The following is a 10,728-nucleotide window of genomic DNA, read 5'->3' as shown; positions in this document are numbered from 1 at the left end:
ACTTGATTTCAGAAGCCATTATACTAATCCTTCTTACAAAGTCCACAAAGCTGTATGACAAAGTGGGCATTCCCTGTGGTAGGTGCAGCATGAGTTTTAATGACAGTCATGCTTGGCTTCACATCCTTTTTCACTAAAAGCCATGCCTGCATGGTCAAGAGTGCTACATTACCTCTGTGTGTCCTAGTTTCCCTATCTGAAAAAGAAAATGATAATATCTAAATCAGAAAATTATGTAAAGCTCAGGACCTGGCACCTCCTCAGCTCTCGGCCCCTGCGAGCTCCCCCTGGGCAGCCAGACGGGAAGCAGAGCAGTCTGTGGCATCTCAGCCAGGCTGAGTCTTGTCTCTCTGAGCTCAAGAGGCTCCTGGGAGGGAAACTCATCACAGGGGCTCAGTTGACCTCTGAGCTGTACCCTCCTTACACAGGGTCATGCCTCAAATAATAATGGTAAGCACCAATGTTTATTAGACTCTTAATTTCTGTACATATAAGAACCATAGAATCCATCCAAACTCTATTAGGTAGAAGGTCTTATTACACCCCTTGATAGAGAAACTGAATCTCAGCATCGTTGAACTGAGATATGCGTCCTGCGTGGGCACATATATATTACAGAGAAGGGGTGTAAAAGATGAAAGGAAAAAGTTTTGGTTATGTGTAGAGGTGATGATAAGACAACAGTGTGAATGTATTCAATACCTTTAACTTTTATTTCTGAATATAACTAAAAGGGGATCTTTTAGGTGGCATGTGTTGCTAGAACAAAATTTTAAAAACAAAACGAACAACCATAATTTGTTGAGCCCTACTTATTCTGGACAATAGTTACTAGTATAATATTAAAAGTAAATTCACATCATTTGTAACAAAAGTACCATAGTAATGCAAAATGGAAAAATTGGGGAGTTGAATGGGAGCTCTGTATTCTGTATGATCTTTCTGTAAGCCTATAAATTTTCTAATTAAAATAAAGAAGGTGAAAGGGGCACACTCCACTACAAATTACTCAAGTGTACATATTAAGTCCAAAATGCCTCCAAAAATGCTTTGATTCCCTTTGGCCTTTTGCTCTACAGTATCAGCCTCCTCTGTAAAACTTTTTTTTCCAAGTCAAGGCACCAATGACAACCTACCTACCAGGTTCCAATGCCAGGGTCCTGTCACAGAGGATGTTTTGTTTCCCAGAAGCTCTCAGGCTATTTTCAGTCATGTCAATGTGTATACATTCAGCAAACAAATTGTCAAACCAGCTTCCACCTGATTGTTCCTTTCAGTCACCATGTTTGACTGGGAAGTCCATGCATGTTTTTCCATCCACGATTGGATAATCCTCCTGTCCTCTCCAGCATTTGGGTTAAGAGTGAGAGAATGTAGAGACCCAAAAGTGATAATCAAGGAGCATTTCTCTGTACTCCTTCTTGTTGCTTTTCTATTGCTCAATAAATGCAGTTTTTGTTAAGCCTTTTTTTTTATTCTTGTTCAAAATTCATTAGTTCTGAAAACTGAAAAAAATCACTGAATAACAAAATTCTATTATCATTGGAGATTAACCATTACTCAGCAGGTTGTCTCTAAGTAAACACAATAAGAAGTAACTTCATGTGGTCTTAGGAAATAGAACATAAACTTTGCAGGTAAGAAACCTATTCAAAAAATGAACAGCTAAAATCACTCTTTCTTTCCCAAAAGGACTCCTTTAAATCTTTTTTTTTTTTTTCTTTGCTCATTAATCTGGAAGAAGAGTAAGGTTTTGGAATTGGACACATATGGATTCCACTCCCAGCTTTGCTGCTGACTATCAACTCATTTAACTTACCAAAGCCTCAAATTTGTAACTGTGAAATATCAATAAAATTAAGATAATAGTAACAATAATATTCTAACAGTAAAGTTGTTAAGATAAATGATATGGTGCATATAAAGTAAAATACACAATTTAAGGTCTAGCACAGAAAGATACTCAATAGAAGCTGTAATGAGCAGATTTTAATATATGTGCCTATCAGATCAGCTATTACATTATATTTATTTATTTGTATATGGATTGACTCCCTGAAAGAAAGACCCAGTATTTAATGCTGTACCCAGAGATTAATTAATTCTTATCTTCTCTTTGGTTAAGCAGAGAAAAAAGTCAAAGGACTCCAGACACATAGTCTTCAAATTCTAATTTAGCCACTTTCAGAAAATAGCTATGGATCTTTCATAATTATTTTGTAAACTTAATTTACAATTAAAAATAAAGTCAATAAGATTGTGCTATAAAAATAGTAATGATTAGCACTTGATTGAAATAGTTAAAAGGTCTCTTCAAAGTGACAAGAAAATGGATAAAATCTGTGGAAGAGAAAATGTTGACCGTTTATAACAACTTGGGAGTGAAAGCATAGACTTTACTTGACATTATGAAAGCAAAAGGCATTTCTTTATTTTCAGTAAAACAATAGAGGCTGGGATTATTTCGAAGCTTTATTACTACATGCTATTTTCAAGAACATGAAGAACACAAAATTAAATTAATCAAAATATTGGTTCATGAAGTGCTATCATCATTTATCCACACATAGACCTCTTTTGTGTCATTTATTTCGGTCTGCCTATGTGTTTGCTACTTATTTATTAAGTCAACCAACACCTGAGAATCCACCAAGAATGACAGCATTATAAATAATATTTATGCTGTTCTTCTCCTAAGTTCATCATCTGGAAAAGTACAGGAAAAACTGAGGGTCTCTTACCCTTGTCCAGTTTCCTGTTATGTTGATAAAGGGTAACAGCTCATCCTGTTCTGGTAGAGATGGGATCTTGGTGGCTCTGAGAAAAGTAAAATGAACCAAACTCGATAAAATTTTTATCTTACTCCCCAGTTTGTTTTTACTTATTTAGAACAAAAATCAACACACTTATTGGACCACGTGCTTGATTGCTGCTTTTACCCTCCCAGTCCATTGTCCACATTTCTGTGCTCTTCCCCTGTGCCTGAGTTTTCTGCTCCTGGACTGTCTATCCTCCAGTTAGGTTCTGAAGAAGCTAATGAAAAATATTTTCAGGAGATGTTGATGTGGGAGTAGAGTAAGGTGGGGGCGCTTCCCTGACAGGTGGCCTGGGTTGGCTGCATCCTCGCTCAGTGGCCAACATATTACTCCATCAACCCCATATCAGAATATTTACGTCCAGGAAGAAGAGGGGCAGGCACCAGTGACCGCCCTCTTTAATACGCATTAACCCGCTGGAGCAATTTCTTCCTCTCTACTTGTCTTCAAATCCACAGGCCAAAATTAACTGAAAATCAGAAGACAAAGGTGCCATTAGTGTAATCCATAGAGGATGAAGTCCCAGGGCAGAGAGCAGGATGGGCATCATGGAGAGGGAAGCTTGGGGACAAGAGAGAGGACGGGCCGATAGTTCACTCCTTTTGTCTCAGCTTCTGCTCTGGCCCTTTGACTGGGTGTGAAACTCGTGTCCCCATAGAAGGGGGCTCACCAAATCCAGGTTGAAAGGCTATGAGGTTTTCACCCTTCGGTTGGTGATCAGGTTTGGCTAAAGTTCTAACAACTTTCTATAAAAGGAAGAAGATAATGTTCATAGACAAGGGGAGGTGTCAAACAACCTTGCTGAAAGAAAGTCCCAGTGGTGGGCAACATATGCATGCCATTTTTTTTTGAGACAATATCATTATTTCATTTGCATCTGGACAAAACAAAATCATAGCAGCCGTGTTTAGAAGTTTCACAACATCAAATATCACCACTCCCGCGTACACAGTCAGGACATATCGTTGCAGTCTGTCTGCATGTGGTAGGTAATATTTTAACCTGTGGGAAAAGGAATGGCATTTAATCTAAGATCCATTTTTTTATCAGGGAAAATAAGTGGGTCAGAACAAATTAATATAATGTAAACTGACTAAAATAAAAGTAGTCCCAGAATAATGTAGTATACCTATCTTGCAGAAAATAAAATGAAATGAGTTGAGGAGGTTGACAAGGAAGAATAAAACATGGGGCTTCTAGAAAGCCTGTTGGGGAGAGAGTGGATTCCAGAAAATATGAGGCCAATTATGTATATGAACTTATGCAAAACCTCTTCTCTGAAAATTAGAGAATTTGGATAGTGCATGGGAAGCCACTCCATGATCGTGTTTCTAGCAAACTGTGTAAAAATAAACTGGTGGTAACTGTGTTTTCCCAATTCAAATAAAGAGTAAAGAACCAAAGAACACTTATTGAACGGCATGTCTCTGGCTGTCTGCTACTTTGCACATACCAGTTACACAAAAGAAGGTGGCTGAGTCTTGTTTCTCCACAAAGCTGTTTAGTACTAGAAGGCTGAGTTTGCTCTAGAATACTTACACCACATACACAAGCTAAAAGTAAAAAAAAAAAAATTGAAAAAAAGAAAAAATAAATAAATTTTTTAAAACATTGAATTTAAAATTCATATGACAAAAATAGAGAATGCCTTTTTTAACTGTTAAAAAGTCCTTTATTGTAAAAGTGTAAATTAAATAGAAAAAAGGATGGAAGGAAATTGCAAATTTTAAATGAGAGTGCATCTTCCTTACTGTGGGATAATTAAAGCCAGGAATGAGTTACAAACCACTCAGGAAAAGTAGGTAAAGCTAGGGTATGTTTCATATAATCAATTATAAGAATAGATAGTGGTAGCATAGCAACAAACATTTATAAAAGTAAATAGTAATTCAAATAAAATAGAAATTAGGGAAATGCAAATCAAAACTACAATGAGACACCATCTTACTCCCATCAGACTGGTGGCTAATAAAAGAAGAGAAGAGTACAAGTGTTGGAAAGGAAATGGAGGAGTGGGGGTCCTTGTCCACTGCAGGAGAATAACTTTCAAAAGGATTTGGGGAGAAGAAAGAACTTACAAGCACCAAGAACAACCAGAACTAATGTGGAGAACTGTGAGAGCATGTCTCAATAAACTCTGATCTCCTTCAAGGCTGCCTGGAACCTGTACTGAGAAACTTTTCGGAAAACTGTAGCTCAGAGGAGTCTACCAAGACAAACTTCCCATTGGTGAGGGTAAAATGGGGGCCTCTGCACACAGCTCTCTTGCCTCCTCACCGCCTGTTAGTACACCCTCTCTATGTGAAGAGGATAATACAATGTCCTCCCACTTAACTCACACTGCACAGTACAGACCACTCCCGTAGAATTCTGAGATGACTCATCTATTAAACTTGATTCATTAAGCTCCTACTATGTGCAAGGCATTGAGTTAAGCTTTTTACAAGAGGCAAGAATATGGCACCTGATCTTGGAGAGCTGTCTAATGGGAAGGTGGACATGACTTTATACCATCATCTTGCTCTTCTCTTTTCTCCCACTCCTACCACAGAGTGAATGCTCCAAAGAAATTGGTGGATGGAACGGTGGGTGGTAGAGACTGTGTAGAGTGTCACTGGGCACACGGAGAGTTTATCTTCAACCAGGTGGGCAAACTTTGGTTCGTCAGTCTGCTTACTTTTGTTCAGTTTGCCATTTTCTGCCTCAGGCAGTTCCACTGGCCGCCTTCAGGAGTCCCAGAAGCCATTCCACTTTAAGTTTATGTCCTGTCCCTCCATTGCCTGTATCTCTGCTGAACCATGCTTCTCCTCTCTAAAACAGTTTTCTCTTCCTGGAGTCTTGAGTTTCCTTTTTGTCTGATTTTCTTTCTCTAACTCATGAAATTTAAAATCTCCCAGAGTATTTTTATGGACTGTTCTTCCTAAATGTACCCCACACAAGCTGTTGTTTTCCAGATTTCTTCTCACTTTACCTACTTTTCCTGAGTGGTTTGTAACTCATTCCTGGCTTTAATTATCCCACAGTAAGGAAGATGTCTCCTTGTGTCCATCTAGAGCCTTGACCTTTCTTGGAGCTCCACATCTACATATGCAGATGACTATGGGACACCTTTGAGTATGTTTGGCATAGACCTCAAACTGAATTTGTCAAAAACCCAGACCTAGCCCTTCTTCCCCTCTTACACATTGTTACCCACTTTGTCTTGCCAGAACCTGAGTTTCAGTCACAATTCTCTGCTCTAATTTGTCACATCCAAATGTTAGGGATTTTGTTTCCTAACAATTTCTTGACACCACTGCTGCCTCTTTATTACTCTCCCACTTCAGTATTCATGTGTTGTCTAGATTAATGCATCGCTGTCTTAATGCATCTCCAGGGAGTTCTCCGTAGGTATCCCCCTTGCTCGGCTCCTCTAAATCAACTTACCCACATCTATAGGATGGAACTGATCAAGTCACTTCCCTGCTGAAAATTCTTCCCTGTATGCCCTGCATCTGGGATAAAGTCCAGAGTTCTTAAGAAATGAGGTTCTCCATGAGGTGGCCACTGCCTCCCTGCCATTCTCATCTTCAGCCACTCTCTACCTAGAATTCTGTGACCCAGTCCTCTTGATGGATTTGCAGTATCTGGACATTGCTTGTATATCGCACCTTTCGAGGCTCTTTTTCGTTTTTGGGAGCTCAACTCAGGCATCATCTCCTCTGAAAAGCTTTTCCTTCTCCAGGAAGTCAGGGTTGCTTTCTAGTAGTGTTGTAGAAGTTGAGAGAGGTTCAATTATTTGCGTATACATAGGCCAGGACTCAGGAATGGTTCTGAGAAGGAAAAATGATTTATTGAAGGCTGGCCGGACTCAGGAGTTTTCTGTTTCAAACCAGAACCTCGAACAAGATTTTCCAGTTCCTGTTATACAGGGTGGGGAGTCAAATGGTGCTTTTATCAAAGAAAACTACCTTCTTCGTTAGTTAAGTCTTTGCCTGAGTATCAGATAGGTTTTGAATTAGCATATCGCCCACATTTCAGGTGAGCTTGAATTAGCATCTTGCCCACATTCCATCTGGATGCAACTTTGAATACACATTCAATTTTACATCTTTTCTGCACATTCAAAGCCCATATCACTTAACTGGATTTCTAGAGACTAGGCACACTTGGATACAGAATTAGATGATTTTGAATTTATGCACAGGCTACATTGTATTTCCCATTCGAGGTCAAATCCAAGTTCCTTTAATTTTCGGCATCACCACCATCAGAGTTTCCCTGGACAGACTGGTATGTATATAGAGTTTGCATTGCTAAAGAGCCTCCCAGGACTGGAGTCGTTGCCATGGTCACTAAGGGCAGGACTGTAGCCTCTTACCATCCCACACCCATGAGTCAGGACAGACAGCTTAGGTTATCTCCGAAGAGACAAAGAGCCTCCCACCCATAGCCCACATCAGTAGCACCACCTTGTGCTTCCCTCTCTCATAGCAACTACGGTCCATATGTGGCTCTTTTACCCTCCTTTCTTACCATATTCAAATTTTCCAAGGGAGTGAATTCATGGCTTATTTATATTGAATTCCTAGGTGACTGCTGGATGAAAGTCTGAAGGATCATAAGCCATTTAATAGAATAAAAATAAAAATACATAAATAGATGCTGATAAGAACTAAATAAATATATAAATGGGAGAGGAGGCTCTTACTTAAAGGAGACTGTTGTTTAATGAATATAGAACCTATTTTGCCTTGGTAGTAGCGCACATTCCTTCAAAGAACAAATGCCTCCATTTTCAGTCTCCTCTCTATGGAGATGTGTTTCCTAATTTTAAACAAGTGCCTGGCTCCCTTTGGCAGCCATAACCCTTTCTCTTCAGTTCACATGCACACTATTTCAATTCCAATTGACTTTTTGATTCAAAGACATGCTATTCCTTATCTGATTGTTCACCCAAGTGTCTCAGTTTAAATTGCTGAGGAAAATAATAATCTCATAACTTCAGTCCACTTGTGACTTGCCTGTGGCTATTTTGGGGAACAGGCGTGGCAAGACATTTACTTGTTTTAATCAGAATAGCTTTGGCTTGGGGCTGGGATAGATTCCCTCAAAAGAAGATATAGTAACACTTACGTAATCTAAAGTTCCTTTAGAAATAGAGAAAATAAATAAATAATATTAATGAGAAGATGAAGGTATAAGTTGCAGACAAAGGTTGGCTTATTTTCCACAGTCAGTTTTCTACATTTCCAATTATGCTAGCAGTACCTTGGTTGGTTATCTTGAGAGAAACATCAGATTAAAAAATAATAATAAAAATCAGCTTGAGGTCTTCATGAAGTCCAAACGCTTGATTCCATCATTTTTCATTGAAATGATGAGTAATGAATAAGTACATTCCCAGCCACAATCTCTAGGTAATAACTAGATAAATGATGCACCACAATAAGTCTTCCAAAAAGGCTCTCCAAATATCTCTCTTGTCAGGTCAACTCCAGGTGGCCTTGTCTGTCCTAGGAAGCAGACTGCATGAGACTTCACCAGCCCCTGGGAGAGCTGAAAGAGCTATGTCCTCAACCAGCTGGCTCCAGTAAGGCCTGAAGGTCTTAGCTTGGTCTGCAGGGGTGTGGGGTGCAGGCTACAGCTGTTCAGAGTGGGGTGGGATGGAAAGGTGGAGGTTAGGTTTTGAGCTCAGGGTTTTACACTGTTCAGAGAAAAGCAGTCAGGGCCAGGAAGTGAGCAGACAAGAGCAGGTTTCCTGTGGCACAGGGCTGTTCTTGGCAGCCACAAGCAAGTTTTCAGTGTAGGATAGGGGAAGTCTGAATCACCGTGCCTTGCCAGGCTGCACAACTGTACACACCGGAATCACTTTCCTCCAGATTTCGGACCTCTAATTTGAAGCTCTTGCTTGAAACTTTAGAAGCATCATATTTCCCTGCTGTGAATCCTCGGTCTACAAAAGACTTTGAGGAATACAAAGAGTAGTAGAGAATACGTTGGGGGCCTTTCCCCTCTTGGAGTCGGTACCAGTGGACATAGTGGATGTTTCCTAGCTCTATATCACAAGTGATGGTGGCCAATTCCCCAGTTCCCTTGGTGACAGTCCTCCCACTCCACTCCAAGTTCGAAGCTGTCTGACTGGCTACAAAGGGAACATGAAAAAGTAATAAGGAAGAGGTAATAGTAATTCCTGAGTATAGCCTCCCATAAAAAAATTTTTTTTTTTAATCCAATTAGCATCTCTGTAGGACACTTACCAGGAGCCAGGAAAGTTAAAAGGAAGGCCAGAGACCACAGCATGCCTTCCTCTCTTGGGCCATAGAAGGAAAGGGAACCAGATGATGAGAGAAGATCTCCCTCTAAAGACTCAAGACCTACCCCAAAAGAAATCAGCCCTGGAGAAAAAGACACGAGGAGGGGCTGATCTTCCTATCTGGTGTCTTAGGCAGGGAGAAGCTGAGCATCTGTCTCAGGAGGCTAGGAAGCTGTTTATACAGCAGGGGTGGGAGCTGGGGCAGGACTGGGGAGGAGCCCTGACCTCTGATCCACCCACTTCCTCTCCTGCAGGCTGGGAGCAGCGCTCTCCTCAGGACAGAAGCCTGGAGCCCTGTGTTTAAGTAGAAGGAGTCAGACATCTTAGGTAGGAGAACCTTGGGTAAGGAGAGCACGCTTGCCTGTTCCCCCGTGCAGTGAGCAGTCCTGAATCAGGCTTAACTTCCCTAGGATTCTGTTTTAATACCTGGTCTTGACAGGAGAAGAAATGCATTATTGCTCTCAACCCCTTCCTTTTGACATCTGTAAGTCACTTTTGTTGTAAAAAAGAGCAGCACGTGGAATAACCTTTATATTTGCTTTTAAAAATAAATTATGATAAGTTATTTTGGTTGACATTTGACTCTTCAAAAAGGTAAAGGAACATGCGGTTCATGGGGGAAAGTGAGGATGGCTAACCACCATACCAGGGAACTGAGATAGTCTACAGCTGCAAGCAGGAAAATTCCATCCATCAGCCATGTGGAATCTAAGTTCCCTCTCGAGTTAGAGGTGGAGGGAACATCGCCATCCCAGGGTCACAGGATGGAGGAATATATGGTTTAGAGTAGACTTGATGGTGTTCTACTATAGAACTGTTGTGACTCTAGCAATGGAAGATATTATATCATATATGTGAAGACGGTGACCACGGAAGTTGGTGAGGACAGGGAGAGGGAGGAAGAGGTGTGATATGGGGGCATTTTCGGGACTTGGAGGTGTCCTGAATAATATTTCAAGGACAGATGCAAGACATTGTTTATCCTGCCATAACCCACTGGATGGACTGAGGGAGAGTTTGAACTACAATGTAATTTATGGTCCACAAGGTGTGGCAGTGCTCCAGGGTGTATTCACCAAATACAATGAATGTGCCTCACTGATAAAAGGGGATATTGATGTAGGAGAAGCAAGGGGTTAGGGGTTGGGGAGTGGGGTATATGGGAAACTTATGTTATTTAACATAACATTTTGTGTGATCTATCCATCCTTTTTAAAAAGACTATAAAACATTTTTTTAAATTTAAAAATTAAAAAAAATAAAATGAAATAAACCTATTGGAAAGATTTGGATATTCCCAGAGATACTTGTCCTACTTTTGTAGATTGCTGGTTTGGAGAACATTCAAGGAGCTGCCCAGAGAAATTCTCAGACTGGTTGGGTTATATTATTCTATGGACAGGCAGGGAATATTGTGAGGGTGTTTGTGGTAAGAGTAATTGTTTTAGATAATCAAGATTATGAGGCTATACAGAGCTGGGGAGCATCTGTACAGTTCCATGTCTACTGATGTGGGCTATGGGTGGGAGGCTCTTTGTCTCTTTGGAGATAACCTTAACCTAAACTGTCTGTCCTGACTTGTGGGTGTGGAATGGTAAGAGGCTGCAGTCCTGCCCT

The sequence above is a fragment of the Dasypus novemcinctus genome, chromosome 5, assembly GCF_030445035.2.
Source record: "Dasypus novemcinctus isolate mDasNov1 chromosome 5, mDasNov1.1.hap2, whole genome shotgun sequence".
NCBI classification, from domain to species: domain Eukaryota; kingdom Metazoa; phylum Chordata; class Mammalia; order Cingulata; family Dasypodidae; genus Dasypus; species Dasypus novemcinctus.
The sequence above is the reverse complement of the archived record's forward strand: the minus strand, read 5'-3'. Positions refer to the sequence as shown.